At 39.0% G+C, this 16,777-nt stretch overlaps 1 protein-coding gene across 1 annotated transcript in view; it reads left to right on the top strand.

Moving 5' to 3' along the window:
- Positions 1-16,777, top strand: part of LOC150083034 (poly(A)-specific ribonuclease PARN-like) — a 504,128-nt gene that overhangs the window by 111,776 nt on the left and 375,575 nt on the right. The window lies entirely within an intron of this gene.

Here is a 16,777-nt window from a genome sequence, read left to right as displayed (position 1 = left end):
ATATATCAGTAGCCTGTGATCTCAGTGATTATTGAATCGAAGATTAGCTGTTGTAGATAATATTGATACATGAAGTAAATAGTATTCAGAGTTGTACTGTGAAATTAATTAGACTAGGTTACTTTATGGGCAAATCGAAAAATATCGAAGTATTTGTATTCTGGAAAAGACTTAAACAAACAGCAGTATCTTTGAACTTGGGTAGATGAAGTACTCTGAATACTATCCACTTCATGTTAAAAAATATTCAGAGTTCTATTGTGGAAATTGGCTAAACACTGGGTTACTTTATGTAGACAAATTGAAAAATATCGAAGTACAGTAGAGTCCCGATTAACCGAGACTTGTTTAACAGAGGTTCCGCATTATCCTTTTGGACACTCACAAACAGTCTGTCGTGGTGACGCAGTATGTCCCAACTGTGGATCAAAAGAGCATTCCCAAGCTGACTGTAATGCCCAGTCTTTGTTTTTTCCAATTGTAAGGTAACCATCCAGCCTTCTCTAAGAATTGTGAACAGCGGAAATATGAGAAAAAAAATTTCAGAAATATAAAATAGAAAAAAAAGTCTCATTCCCAGAAGCACAAAAGCAAATACAACTGCAGATGCCTAGACGTACGTATGTTGAAGCCTCTATAAAAACATTCTTTCAGTATCAGTCCAAACTGATACATCAGTTCCACCAAACATCTCCATTTCTGAATGGCTCAATCCTTGCTGTCTTCTGTACCACAATCCTCAAAGCAACAGATTTCAAGCAGAGTTAACAATGCACCAGTCACTATACCACCTGCTGCCCATGCAGCTTCTATAAGACTCGTTCAAGCAGAGAAGCCAGATTCCATTAGCAAACAGCCAGTTAACTCCTTCCTTATGGATACCAATGAAATTTTCAATCAAGATGAAACTGAAACCATTCTGGAGATTCATCCAGAGGATGAAATAGACACGAGACCTATTTTCCAAAAAAGAGATAAAATTGAAATTGACCACGTCAAACAGATTTAAAATACAGACAGACTCGGCTCTCTCATCTAAATCTAAACAATGAAGTTCAATGGACTTGCAGAGGCTTTTGTAGCAATATTGATGACATCCACGAAATAATTAAGTGTCATAATCCGGTCGGCATCTGTTTACAGGAGACATATTTAACTCCTTGGGTATCTCTCTCTTGATAAAAACTATACTCTTTTCTGACAAGATAGACTGCTTACAAATAATGCTCATAGTGGGGTAGCCATTCTTATAGATTCACGAGTCCCTTGCAGGCGTATTCCTTTGCAAATTTCTATTGAAGCATCGCTACGCGAATAGCAATTGTTTCAACCTATCTACTGTCCAGTCAGCCTTGTACCATTCATGAACTTGAAGATTTAATTCTGCAGTTACCAACCCCTTTCTGTTTATTGGGCAACTTTAATGGACACTATCCATTGTGGGGGCTCTCCCAATGCAGATGGACAAGGACAACTCATTGAAATGCTCATTGACAAGCAAAATTTAACCATCCTAAATACTGGTTCACCAACTTACATCCATCTCCCAACAGGAATAGTCTCTTCAATAGATCTGTCTGCTCTCCGATCCTCTTTCCTTCTATTGATTGGACAGCTCTTGATGATCCACTCAAAAATGACCACTATCCACTAATCTGTAAAATTGAAACTTCATGCTCTGTAATTTCAGAAAACCGCATAAAATGGAAATTTTTCCAAGACAGATTTGGCAAAGTACACTTATCATGTATCCTTTGATAATCAGATCATCGAATCTCATCCAATTGACATTTTCACGAACCATAATACCAAACAAATCCTAGCAGCCGTATCTATTCCCATCCCACAGTCACACCTCTGCAGATCCATAAATTATTGGTGGAACGAGGATTGTAAAAGAGCCAAAAAATAAAAAACCAAGTGTGGAACATATTCCACAAGCATCCTACTACCAATAATCTCTTAAATTATAAGAAACTCAGAACCAAGGCTCGTCACATCAGGAAGAAAGCAAAAAGAGACTCCTGGGTCCAATTTGCAAATTCAATTAATAAAAACACAATTTCTAAAATAAATATGGAGAAAAATAGAACAATTAAATGGCAAATTTCCTCCTTTACCCTCTCCAATTTTCAACTGGAATGGACAGCAAAAATTGCAAATGCCCTAGGGTCTGTATTCTCACAGTTGTCTGCCTCGACCGCATACGACCTGTCATTTCAGAAGATTAAAGCTGAAAAATCTCAGTTGAACTTCAAAACCACATCTTTACCATACAATTGGCCACTTACTATGCTTGAACTTCAAGAAGCCATATATATCACAAAGAACAGTGCTGCTGGTCCTGATAGATTATATTATATAATGCTTAAAAACTTAGATAACAAATCATTATTCTTGCTGCTGACTTTCTGGAATCATATTTTCATTGAACATTCATTCCTCACATGCTGGCATCACTCCTATGTACTGGCAATTCCCAAACCAGGGAAAGATCACTATCCCTCAATTTCAGATCTATTTCTCTTAACAGCTGCTTGAGTAAAACTCTGGAAAAAATGATATACCACCGACTGACCTGGTATCTCGATTCACAAAATCTAATCTCCGATAACCAATTTTGTTTGAGAAAAAATCAATCATCCCTGGATCTCATGGTCAAAGCTGAAACAAACATCAGGAATGCATTTATCTGAAACGAGCATCTTGTTATGGCATGCCTTGACATAGAGAAGGCCTTTGACACCACTTGACGTTATGGCATTTTTTTTTTTTTTATTTATTTATTTTTTTTATTTATTACTCCAAAACAGCCGAAGCCTTACAGAGGAGGAATTTGACAATAGAAATATAGTAATCCTTCTATTTACAATCTGTACACAATGTCAGGTATCGTCGATATACAATTTCAAATATACAAGGTCAATTTACAACATATACAATGCATATCATGCGTTACAAGCGATTTGCATTTTTAGCAAAACTGTGGTAACAGAGAAATTAGTATTTCTAAGCATTTTGCTGTTTTCTTTTCTTGATAGTTCACATTAAGTAGTTGCATTAATTGCTTTGTGTTGTTATGCTTATTGTTATCCCAATTTTTTTTTTTTTTTTTTTTTTTTCTAATTGTTATTTCTTATCTTAGTTCATTGAAGAAAAAAAATTTTTTTTTTTTTTTTTTTTTTTTTTTTGTTAAAGCTAAGTATACCTATCTTTATAGTATTATTATTGTTGTTATTATTAAATTAGTCATTTATTTTCATTCTCTATTAGTTTGATTGAAAAACCTTTGTAGCTCTTTTTTGATATTAATGTTTTCATTAATCAATGAAAAGATCTTCATTCCCTTGACCTGAGAGGCCACTTACCATATTTCATACAAAACTTCCTTCAGCATAGAATTTTTCAAGTCCACTATCGGCAAGTCTCCTCTCACAAATCTATATACAGGAGGGAGGAGTCCCACAAGGATCAGTTCTCAGTTCTACCTTATTTGCAATGAGAATAAATAATGTATCCAAATGTATACCCAACCAGACCGTAGAGGGTTTCTCTGATCGCGGAAGAGAACAGTCAGTGGATTTTTGGCAAACACTACATTGTGTTTTTCAAAGATATTAAATTGATTTAGTAGCATTTGTTAGCTTCTTATTTTGAATTAAACTAGTGATTTTTGGAAGTCACAACTCCTGGTGTTGGTGCCAATATTGTGGAACTAGCTGCCATATTGTAATCGACAAGAAATGTATATATCTCGAACTGATAGCTTAAAGTATAATGTAAAACTAAATAACGTAATACGAAGCACTGTATTAGGAACCTGTTAGCTTAGTACAGTATTATCAATTTAAAATATTTATTAATCTTATTAAATTCCATTTTTAATTAAACTGTATTTAAATGGAAATCATGACACAGACTAGAGCTCCGAAGCAAAGATCACAGACTAGCGAGAGTGCTGTAACTCGGGGGAGAAATGGAGGCAGTTCTCTAGCCCATCACAGTCTCAAATGTGTGAAATGTTTGCTGAACTTTCAAAACAGACCATGATCTAGCAAAGGATGATGTCTTTGTGTGTGCTAGATGCCGTGAGTGTCAAGAAATTAGGTGCCAACTCAGCATTCTGATGGGTGTCTATGAAAGCTTGAGGTGTAGGGTAAATGCCCTCGAAGAAATTAATATGAGGGGGCCCATCAAGCTGTCAGCTACCCAGCTCAACGGCAGAGTTCACTCCTGTGCACCAGGCAACACAGAGGCAATCTCCAAGGCAGAATGCTCTGGTCCCACAGGAACTGGTTATTGTTAGTGACTCTATTGTCAGGGAGACAGGGAATATACTATGCAAGAAGGATAGGTGGAACAGGACTAGGGTATGTCTGCCAGGGGCAAAAGTTGACATAGAGCAGATATCATCTTTTAAGGGCACAAAAGGTGATATTGTTTTACCTGTTGGAACTAATGACATTAAGAGTAAGAGATCTGCAGATTTACTCAAGTACAGGTCAATGTTGAAAAAAAAAAAAAAAGTCACGAGTTAGGGTTGAATGTGAAAGTGTCTGCAATTCTGCCCAGACATGATAGAAGGGAGTATATGATGAGAGCCTTGTCGATCAATTTGGCCATGGAGAGATTGTGCAAGGCTCAAGGGGCAGAATTTTTTTTTCTGCCTGGTGTGTGTTTGTTGACACGAGAAACTGCTTCTACAGGGATGGGGTATACTTAAATAGAAAGGGAGCAAAAATATTTGCTGATGCTATCGAGGCAGTGTTAGGTGGGTCAGAAAACTGCTAGCTTGGTGGGGATACAGACTAAAAGGTTAACAGTAGCCACAGGCAGAGGCAGAAGTGATTCTTGCACTTCTATTAGAATGACCGGAAGCATGTAAAGCAAGGTAGTGGAGATTTCCAGGAATGTTGGAAGTCATAGTGGAACAAATAAATACATGGGCTATGTTAGGGCAACTAAGAGTAGAAACAGGTGCATGTATACTTGCATGTACACCAATGCTAGGAATATAGTTAATAAATTTGATGAGCTTGAAGTGCTAGTCAAGCATCAAAGGCAGATATTGTTGGGATATCATAGATGTGGTGTCACACAGGTATAAGCAGTGCAGAATTGGAATTTGGGGAGTACAATGTGTACAGAAAGGATAGACAGGAAGGGAGGAGGAGTTATGCTATTAGTTAAGAAACAAAATCTAAGGAAGTGCATCCAATTGATGTTGATGGACAATGCAGTGATGAGTCTGTTTGCATTAGCATTAGTAGAGGCATATGATGCAACAAAGCAAGTTTATGCAGCATCTGCCAAAAAAAAAAAAAAAAAAACACACTTCCACTTCACCTCTCCGTTGGTTCGAAATACCTGTCCAGCTGAGCCTTAAATTTATTTAGGCTATCAACTTCCACAACAAGGGATGGAAGTCTGTTCCACCAACCAACTACCCGCTGGCTAAAGGCAGATTTCCGCACATCTATTCTACATCTGTCTTTCCTCAATTTGAATTTATGCCCTCTCAGGTGATTATTCTGAGCAAGAGGAAGAATCCCATCAGCATTGAGCATTCTCAAACCATTCAAGGCTTTATACACCTCAATCAGATCACCTTGCAGGTGCCTAGTCTCCAGACACTGTAATTTGCAAAACTTAAGCCTTTCTTTGTAAGAGCAACCCTTTGTTCCATTCGCTAATCTTGTTGCCCTTCTTTGTACTCGTTCCAGCAGCTCTACATCCTTCTTGAAATGAGGCCTCCAGACCTGTATACAGTACTCTAGGTGTGGCCTGACCATTGCCTTATACAAGGGAATAATCACCTCCTTATCCCTGCTGGAAAAATTCCTGTATATCATTGACAAGACACCACGAGCTTTTCTTATAGCCTGTCTGCACTGCTCAGAGAACTTCATATCTGCCTGCACAATTACCCCCAGGTCCTTTCATTCTCTACAACTGACAGTGTAGTACCACAGAGCTGATATGTTGTTCTGGTGTTGCTGTTTCCCATATGTAGTACTTTACATTTGTCAATGTTAAACTTCATTTGCCACCTCTCAGCCCATCTGCTCAACCTTTCCAGATCCTGTTGCAGCAGCATAGTGCCAGTAGTGTCCTTAACAACCCTGCCAAACTTTGTATTGTCTGCAAACTTGGACATTAAGCTTGATATACCATCATCAATATTATTTATAAATACAGAAAACAATAATGGACCCAACACTGAACACTGAGGGACTCCACTAATAACATTAGTCCACGATGAGCAGTGTCCATTGATTACCACTCTGTCTTCTCCCCCTCAACCACCCCTTTATCAATAGCAGCAATTTGCCTCCAATGCCACACTGCTCCAATATGTGCAGCAGTCTTCCATGTGCAACAGTATCAAAAGCTTTTCTAAGATCCAAGTATATAATACCAAAGTTATTCCCTGCATCCAGTTCGTTCTTTTGTGACTGCATCATAATATTCAATCAAATTGGTCAGGCAAGACTTTCCCTTAACAAAACCATGCTGTGTCTGAGCTATAACTGAAGTCTTGTCTAGATGATCCTGCAGTGCTTCTTTAACCAGTGCCTCCATTAATTTTCCTGGAACAGAAGTTAAACTCACAGGTCTATAATTACTTGTCAGCCTTTGATCCTCCTTTGTGAATTGGGGTCACATTTGCACATATCCAGTCTATGGGTACCTCCCCTGAGTCCAAGGAAGCTCTCATAATTATGGCTAAGGGTTTGCTTACTTCCTTTGCTGCTTCCTTTAATATAACGGGATAGATCCCATCCACCCCAGGTACCTTTCTTGTGTTTATCTTCAACAATTTCTCCTTCACTTTACTCTCAGTTATTACATGATTATCTAGCTTACTGTCAGAGTTGAATTCATCTATGGAATTCCGCTCGCTGAATAACTCTTCATGTGTGAATGTCGATGCAAAATATTCATTTAGTTTGTTAGCTACCTGAGCAGGATCATCAACAGTTGAACCATCGATATCAAGTGGACCAATCTGATTCATCCCTTTCCTTCTAGAGTTTACATAAGTAAAGAATTCTTTGCTGTTTTTATTTCGATTATTTGCCAAAGATTTCTTGTAATCTGCCTTCGCCTGCCTAACCTTCTATGTAACTTGGTTACAGATCAACTTATATCTATCATAGGCTTCCATGTCACCCATTAATTTGTATGTATCCCATGCATTTTTCTTCTCTGTCATATGTCTCATTAGTTCATCTGACATCCAGTTAGGCCTAAACCTTGAACAGTATTTCTTAGTTGGTATGTAAAGCCTAGTAGCTTCCAAGATAAGTTCTTTGAATGCTTCCCATTTTGAATTTGCTGTTGGTAACATCATCAGTTGGTCCCACTGTTTAGAATTTAAATACAGTCTCAGACCATCGTAGTCGCCTTTACGAAAGCAACAACCCTTCCCTTTACCCCTGATGGTAGTTACCTCTTTGAGTAAATCCCACTTCAGCACACTGTGATCACTGCCACCTAGTGGTTCATTTATCTGCAGATTCTTAATGCATGAAGAATCACTACTGATAATCAAATCAAGAGTATTACTCCCTCTAGTTGCTTCCCGAACATGCTGATGTAGAAAACAATCATCCAATAAATCCACAAAAGCCTTGTTAGTGTGTGAGTGACCAGCCCCCAAATTCCAGTCAATATCTGGGAAATTAAAATCCCCCATTATAAGACTCTCTGATTTACTGGCCCACTCTATTTCTCTGTACAGTTTCTTATTATACCCATCAGAGTCATTAGGCCTATAGCACACTCCTACCCTCAATTTTGACCTCCCAATGCTTATGTCACACCAAACTGACTCGACACTGCACTGTCCAGCGATGTCGACTGGCTTCACCTTCTTGGATTTTGTGTTTCTTAACTAATAGCATAACCCCTCCTCCCTTCCTATCCTGTCTATCCTTTCTGTAGACATTGTACTCCCCAAATTCCAGTTCTGCATTCCTTATATCTGTGTGACACCACGTCTCTGAAATCCCAACAATATCCACCTTTGATGCTTTGAGCAATACCTCAAATTCATCAAATTTATTTCCAAACTCCTAGCATTAGTGTGCACGCAAGTATACATGCACCTGTTCCTATCGGCGGCTCCATAGCCAGGTGAGAAGGAGCAACAGAGCGTAGCACACCCTTCTTGATTAGACCGGGGTTCGAACCTGTTACCACCAAATACTGAGGATGCGGAAAGGTCAGGGAATGACCACCGCATATTCCCGAAGCAATATGGCCTTACTTGCTAATGCTCTAATAAAAAACAACAACCTGTTCCTATTCTTAGCTACCCTAACACAACCCACGTGTTTACATGTACTGCAATGACTCCCAGCAGTCTCTGAACTATCCTGCATCTTGTTTTCCAGGTTTCTGCTCATTTCAATAGAAGCAGTGCAAGAATCACTTTCACCTCTGCCAGTGGATACTGTTAATCTATTAGTCTTTGTATCCCCCCAAGCTAGCAGTTTTCTGACCCACCTAACACTGCCTCGATAGCATCAGCAAATATTCTTGTACCCTTTCTATTTAAGTGTATCCCATCCCTGTAGAAGCAGTCTCTCCTGTTATCAAGTACAGACCAGAATGAAAAAAATTTCTACCCCTTGAGCCTTGCACAATCTTTTCAGGGCTGAATTGATCGACAAGGCTCTCATCATATACATCATATACAGAGGATTGAAGTGGAAGTGGTTATTTTTTATTTATTTATTTTTTTTTTTTGGCTGATGCTGCATAAGCTTGCTTTCTTGCATCAAATGCCTCTGCTAATGCTAAATATAAAAATTAAAAGCATTGTTGAATTTCATGGAATGTATGAGCAGTATACTTCATGAAATGCAATGTATCTGGTCACAAAAAACAAAAAGAAAAACAATCATTCCGTGTTTATTGCCTTTTATATTTATACATGTTACCTAAGGTTGTTCCTCATTTATACAGGAACTTCTCACTTATTAATGGAGTTCACTGTGCATTCATGGCCATTGAAACATTACTTTAGATTGCAAGAAGCAGGCATTATTAAAATTAACTTCTTTCAATTAAAACTTAATCTTAATGGTCTAATACTTTAAATCAGTTCCTACTGGCCATCTCAGTTTTTGCATTCCTGTAGCATTGTTGCATGTATGGAGGATCGACATGATATTGTGTCTGCACAAGATATATCCTAACTCTACCTTTAATTTCTTTTAATCTTATTTTCCTCCTTGATCTTCACTTCACTATGACTGGTGATGGATTTTCCCCAGTATGTCTTTTGCTAAGTACTGGAATTTGCACGGGCATACATGCTTTATTTATTTTGCCACCATATTAACAACATGATGATCTGTATCATTGCTGCCTTCCTTCTGCTCACTTTTAATTTTTGAAATTTAAATTTTGCTTAAAATTTTTGAAAATAGGGCTGTTAATTCATTATTTTTTGTCTTGCCACTCGTCTCCTGGTTCAAGGTTGTGCAGTTCATAAATTTTTTTTTTTTATTATGGCTTAGTGATCTTGCAAATTTAATGCTTGAAGAGAGAAGTTGAATATTTCTTTGCACTGTGATTAAAAATGTTGAATATTAGAAGCAAATACATATTAAAATTATGTAGTAATCAGATTCCCTTTTATATATCTTTCAATTTCAAAATTATAGTAATTATGGTTGGTTAATGTAACAAAGAGAATGTAGGTATTTCTTGAGTTGAATGAGTTAAATGCAAGTTTGAGATATCAGTTTTCATGTACATGCAAATTTTATTTTAGGAAAGCTTTTTGAAATATGCAGTGTATTTTAAGTTAACACAAATCTGTGATCGACTCTCAACCAAAACTTAAAGGAATTTTTCGAATTCTGCAAACTACACTAATCTATGCTGTAATCTCTCTCTCTCTCTCTCTCTGTAGTGGCTTAGTCACTTGGAAAGATCTGGGTTTGAATACCATCATAGACCAAAGGAATTTATAATGACCTGTCATCAAAAATCAGACCTTTTATCTCAGTTTGAGTTAGCTGGTTTCAAGAGGTAGTATGGGTTTTTCTCTGAGAGTTACTCTGGAAGTTTTACTTTCCCAGTGCAAAATGACCTGAACACACACACATTAAAACATACCTAAATCCTCAGGTAAGTAGCAGTTGTTGACCTTTCAACCAGCTTTAAGTTCACTTGTCTCAAGAGTAAGGTTTTGTTTTTAACCTCTCTCTCCTCTGAGTGTTATTCCATAGTGTTTAATGTTACAGATCAAATGGCATCAGGATTTCCCCCAACTCTGTGTTGTGTATTTTGTGTTGCAGAACAAACTCTGTCAGGGCCAGATAGTGTGTGTGTTATTTTGCATGGTCTGCATAGTGTTCTGTTAGTCTGTTGTTCATGTAGCCTCAGCTGTTGGGGCCCTTAGAAAAAAAAAAAAAAAATTCCTCCCCATTGTTTGATAGAGAGGCTTCCACCAAGAATTTGAAAGTTAAAGGGATAGAGGTACATCCTTGTGGAGGAACCAACCATCAGTAGGGAGGATGCTGTTAAGAGCAGCAAAAGCATTTAGGGTGGTAGAGCCCACCAGGCAAAGTATTTGGATGGAAGGTGGGAAGAGAGAGAGAGGGGGGGGCAATGTCCTGGTTGTTATGGGAGTTAGTCATTAGGTCAGGGTGTCCTATGTGGGAGGGGTGATCACTATCAGGCAGTTTTGTGTTAAATAATTCCACATCCTGGCCAGACTAACTGCAGCCAATGCATCCAGGTGCTCATCATGGCATCAGCACAAGCAGGGGGGGGGAACATCCAGTTTGGGTGTGTACCACTACTGTAGCCATGTTTGGGGGCAGGTGGCTATCAACAAGACAAGTACATAATTTGCACTTAAGTCACACACCTATCATTATGTGAGTACACAGGAAGCTTTACATCTTTTTCCTTTTTATATATGCATATGTATATTCAGGGGGGCAGCAAAGAAAACAAAGGGAAGTTACTTTCACTCAACTATCTTGTACACTGACAGGATTACAGCAGCCCTAAATATGAAAAACACAATTTTTTTTTATCGTCACAGATCAGAAGCACTGATTTGGCATCGCACAGTTTACATACATGACCGAAACATTCATACTACAATTACACATCTTAATCTGCAAAGGTTAAGTTGTGTAATTATTCGTCAATAAAATGAGCGAATTCGAACAGCTGGTTAAAACAAACACGGACATAATAGGGCTTACGGAGACGTGGTGCCACCCAGAAATTGGGGATGATGAGTTTCAGTACGGCTTGTATAATGTATTTCGGAAGGATAGGGTAGATAGAAGGAGTGGTGGGATAATGATTCTCATCAGAAGCAGCCTGAGTGCGACGATAGCTTTCCGGGATTCAGATGTTTCAAATGCTAATATAGAATGTGTATGGTGTGAGATAGTTGGAAACAAAGGCATAATGCGAGTAGGAGTAATCTACAGATTAGGTGATTGTGAAGATTATGATGAAAGCCTCTACATGCAAATGGAATGGGCAAGTAAGCATCAATGGCTTATTATGGGTGATTTCAATTTGCCTCTAATTGATTGGAGTATAAATGGGAAGGAAACTCGACATGTGGAACAAAAGTTTTAAATCAACTAGATGACTGTTATTTGTATCAACGTTAGCATTAGCATTAGTAGAGGCATATGATGCAAGAAAGCAAGCTTATTCAGCATCAGCCAAAAAAAAAAAAAAAAAAAAAAAAAACCACACACCACTCCCATTTCACCCCTCTGTTCGTTTGAAATACCTGTCCAGTTGAGCTTTAAATTTGTTTAGGCTATCAACTTCAACAACAAGTGATGGAAGTCGGTTCCACTAACCAACCACCCGCTGGCCAAAGGCAAATTTCCGCACATCTATCCGACATCCGTCCTTCCTCAATTTGAATTTATGCCCTCTGAGGTGATTATTCTGAGCAAGATGAAGAATCCCATTGGCATTGAGCATGCTCAAACCATTCAAAGCCTTATACACCTCTATCAGATCACCTCGCCAGTGCCTAGTCTCCAGACTCTGTAATTTGCAAAACTTAAGCCTTTCTTTGTAAGAGCAACCCTTTGTTCCATTCACTAATCTTGTTGCCCTTCTCTGTACCCGTTCCAGCAGCTCTACATCCTTCTTGAAATGAGGCCTCCAGACCTGTATAAAGTACTCAAGATGTGGCCTAACCATTGCCTTATACAAGGGAATAATCACCTCCTAATCCCTGCTAGAAAAATTCCTGTATATCATTGACAAGACACCATGAGCTACTCTTGCAGCTCGTCTGCACTGCTCAGAGAACTTCATATCTGCCTGCACAATTACCCCCAGGTCCTTTTCATTCTCCACCACTGTCAGTGTAGTACCGCAGAGTTGATACGTTGCTCTGGGGTTACTGTTTCCCATATGTAGTACTTTACATTTGTCAATGTTAAACTTCATTTGCCACCTCTCAGCCCATCTGTTCAACCTTTCCAGATCCTGTTGCAGCAGCATAGCGTCAGTAGTGTCCTTAACAACCCTGCCAACCTTTGTATCATCTGCAAACTTGGACATTAAACTTGATATCCCATCATCAATATCATTCATAAACACCGAAAACAACAACGGACCCAACACTGAACCCTGAGGAACTCCACTAATAACATTAGTCCACGTTGAGCAGTGTCCATTGATTACCACTCTCTGTCTTCTGCTACTCAACCATCCCCTTATCCATAGCAGCAATTTGCCTCCAATGCCACACTGCTCCAATTTGTGCAGCAGTCTTCCATGTGCAAAAGCCTTTCTAAGATCCAAATATATAATATCAAAGTTATTCCCTGCATCCAGTTCTTTTGTGACTACATCATAGTATCCAATCAAATTGGTCAGTCAAGACCTGCCCTTAACAAAACCATGCTGCGTCTGAGCTATAACTGAATTCTTGTCTAGATGATCCTGCAATGCTTCTTTAACCAGTACCTCCATTAATTTTCCTGGAACAGAAGTTAAACTAACAGGTCTATAATTACTTGTGTCAGCCTTTGCTTCTCCTTTGTGAATTGGGGTTACATTTGCACATCTCCAGTCTATGGGTACCTCCCCTGAGTCCAAAGAAGCTCTCATAATTATGGCTAGGGTTTTGCTTACTTCCTTTGCTGCCTCCTTTAATATAACTGGATAGATCCCATCCACCCCAGGTGCCTTTTTTATGTTTATCCTCAACAATCTCTCCTCCACTTTCCTCCCAGTTATTACAAAATCATCTAGCTCACTGCCAATGTTTACTTTACCTATGTCATTCTCCTTCCTGAATAACTCCTCATGCGTGAATGTAGATGCAAAATACTCGTTTAGATTGTTAGCCACCTGAGCAGGATCCTCAACTGTTGAACCATCAATATCCAGTGGACCAATCTGATTCATCCCTTTCCTTCTTGAGTTTAAATATGTAAAGAACTCTTTTCTGTTTTTCTTTGCATCCTTTGCCAAGGATTTTTCGTAGTCTGCCTTTGCCTGCCTAATCTCCTTTGTGACTTGGTTACAGAGCAACTTATATCTATCATAGGCTTCCATGTCACTCATTAATTTGTATGTATCCCATGCATTTTTCTTCTCTGCCACATGTCTCATTAGTTCATCTGACAACCATTTAGGCCTAAACCTTGAACAATATTTCTTAGTTGGTATGTAAAGCCTGGTAGCTTCCAAGATTAGTTCCTTGAATGCTTCCCATTTTGAGTTTGCTGTTGGTAACATCATCAGTTGGTCCCACTGTATAGAATTGAAATACTGTCTCAGACCATCATAGTCGCCTTCACGAAAACAAAAACCCTTCCCTTTACCTCTGATGGTAGTTACCTCCTTGAGTAAATCCCACTTCAACACACTGTGATCACTGCCACCTAGTGGTTCATTTATCTGCAGATTCTTAATGCATGAAGAATCACTACTGATAATCAGATCAAGAGTATTGCTCCCTCTTGTTGCCTCACGAACATGCTGATGTAGAAAACAATCATCCAATAAATCCACAAAAGCCTTGCTAGTGTGCGAGTGACCAACCCACAAATTCCAGTCAGTATCTGGGAAATTAAAATCCCCCATTATAAGACTCTGATTTACTGGTCCACTCTATTTCCCTGTACAATATCTTATTATACTCATCAGAGTCATTAGGCCTATAGCACACTCCTACTTTCAATTTTGATTTCCCTATGCTTATGTCACACCAAACTGACTCGACACTGCCCTGTCCATTGATGTCGACTGGCTTCACTTCCTTGGACTTTATGTGTTTCTTAACTAATAGCATAACCCCTCCTCCCCTCCTGTCCTGTCTACCCTTTCTATACACATTGTATTCCCCAAATTCCAGTTCCGCATTACTTATATCTGTGTGACACCACGTCTCTGGTATCCCAACAATATCTGCCTTTGATGTTTTGAGCAATACCTGAAATTCATCAAATTTATTTACCAAACTCCTAGCATTGGTGTACACACGCAGGTATACATGCACCTGTTTCTATTCTTAGCTACCCTAACACAACCCATGTGTTTACTTGTACCTCAATGACTCCCACCAGTCTCTGAAATATCCTGCATCTTGTTTTTCAGGCTTCTGCTCATTTCAATAGAAGCAGTGCAAGAATCACTTCCACCTCTGCCAGTGGCTACTGTTAATCTATTAGTCCTTGTATCTCCCCCCAACTAGCAGTTTTCCGACCCACCTAACACTGCCTCGACAGCATCAGCAAAAATTCTTGCACCCTTTCTATTTAAGTGTATCCCATCCCTGTAGAAGCAATCTCTCCTGTTAACAAGTACAGTCCAGGCTGAAAAAAATTCTACCCCTTGAGCCTTGCACAATCCTTCCAGGGCCGAATTGATCAACAAGGTTCTCATCATATACTCCCTCCTATCATGTCTGGGCAGAATTGCGGACACTTTCAAATCTCAACATGTCAGGGAAAGTACTAGAGTAAAGAATATCCTAGACCTCATCACCCATGAATCAGTTGATATAACAGGGCTGACAGTAGAGGAACCAGTAGCAGGAAGTGATCACGGCATTCTACGGTGGATGATGATGAGAGAGGTAGCAGTAGTAAAAGCAAAGGAATGGGTTTTATTTTCAGAAAAGGAAATTACGATACCTTAAGGTGCTACATGGCCTATATTAACTGGGGAGATATCGCACAGAGAATGAATACAATTGAACTGTGGTATGCTTTTAAAACATTAATCACAGATGCCTTGAATATGTATTTACCATTAAAAAAATACTCCACGAGGAAGGTTCCAAGTTGGATGAATAGTGAAGTTGCCACATTACTTGAGCAGAAAAAGGTGGCACGGAAAGGTTACACAGAAAAGGTTCGACAGGCAAAGGCAGTTTATGAGAAATCACTAGCAAACAGAGCAAAGATGGGGGATAAAGAATTCTTCACATATATAAATGCCAAGAAGAGCAGAACAAACCAGATGGGACCTTTACGTAAGGGAAAGGGGATAGTATTAAATACACCAGTTGCCGTTGCAGAAGAACTCAACAGTTATTTTGGATCGATATTTACAAATGAAAAACCTTTTGTGGCAATGGGAAATTGTGGGAGCGAAGTTGAAAAATATGTAATTAATGATATTGAAATTTCGGAAGATTATTTAATGAAAAAACTTTCTAGCCTACGGGCCAGTAAGGCTCCTGGAGTTGATGGAATATACCCTATAATCTTAAGGGAGGCGGCAAGTGAGTGCATTGAACCATTGAGGCTAATTATGCGAGCATCACTTGATTCTAGCGAGATTCCCTTGGATTGGAAAAGTGCCAATGTATCTCCCATACATAAGGGTGGCTCTAAGAGTGAAGTGGAAAATTATCGACCTGTCCGTCTGACTTCAGGGGTATGGAAAATCATGGAGGCAATGAAAAAGGGTGGAATTCAGGATCATTTGGATCGAATTGAAATTCTCAAGGATATTCAGCATGGTTTTGTAAAGAGAAAATCATGTTTAGCAAATCTGGTTCGCTATTTTGAAAGGGTCACCACGAGCTGGATTTAGGGAATAATTTCGACATTGTTTATTTAGATTTCAGCAAAGCTTTTGACTCAGTCCCACATGAGGGGTTGCTTTATAAGCTGGAACAGGTTGGAATCACCGGGAAAATCGTTAGATGGATAACAGGATGGCTTTAGGGCAGGAGGCAGGGGGTTGTGATAAATGGCTATTCCTCAGATTGGGTTGATGTAAGAAGTGGGGTTCCTCAAGGATCAGTATTAGGACCACTGTTGTTTTTAATTTTCATAAACGACATCGATGAAGGGTGTGATGTCTAAATTTGCAGATGTTAAAATTGGTAGAGTAGTTAATGATCACTGTCAAGCTGAGCTTCTTCAGAGAGACCTAGATAGACTTCAGGAATGGTCAGAAAAATGGCAGCTATGTTTTAATCCAACAAAGTGTAAGGTATTACATCTGGGAAACAGTAATCCCAAAATAACTTATTCACTTGGTGGAGTTCAACTAAACCCAGTACTGGAGGAAAGGGACTTGGGTGTTACGATATGGTCAGACATGAAGTTCTCTGAGCATTGTAAACAGGTTGCAAGGAAGGCCCATGGTGTCCTATCGATAATGTATCGAACTTTTGCAAGTAGAGATAGGGAGGTGATAATTCCATTATATAAGGCTTTTGTTAGATCACACTTGGAATACTGTGTTCAAGTATGGAAACCGCACCTAAAGAAAGACATCGAGCTTCTTGAAAGGG

Source organism: Mastigoproctus giganteus, chromosome 7 (assembly GCF_048544385.1).
Source record: "Mastigoproctus giganteus isolate SK-2022 chromosome 7, ASM4854438v1, whole genome shotgun sequence".
Classification (NCBI taxonomy): Eukaryota; Metazoa; Arthropoda; class Arachnida; order Uropygi; family Thelyphonidae; genus Mastigoproctus; species Mastigoproctus giganteus.
Note: the sequence above shows the minus strand (reverse complement) of the source record. Positions and strands in the feature narration are given on the sequence as shown.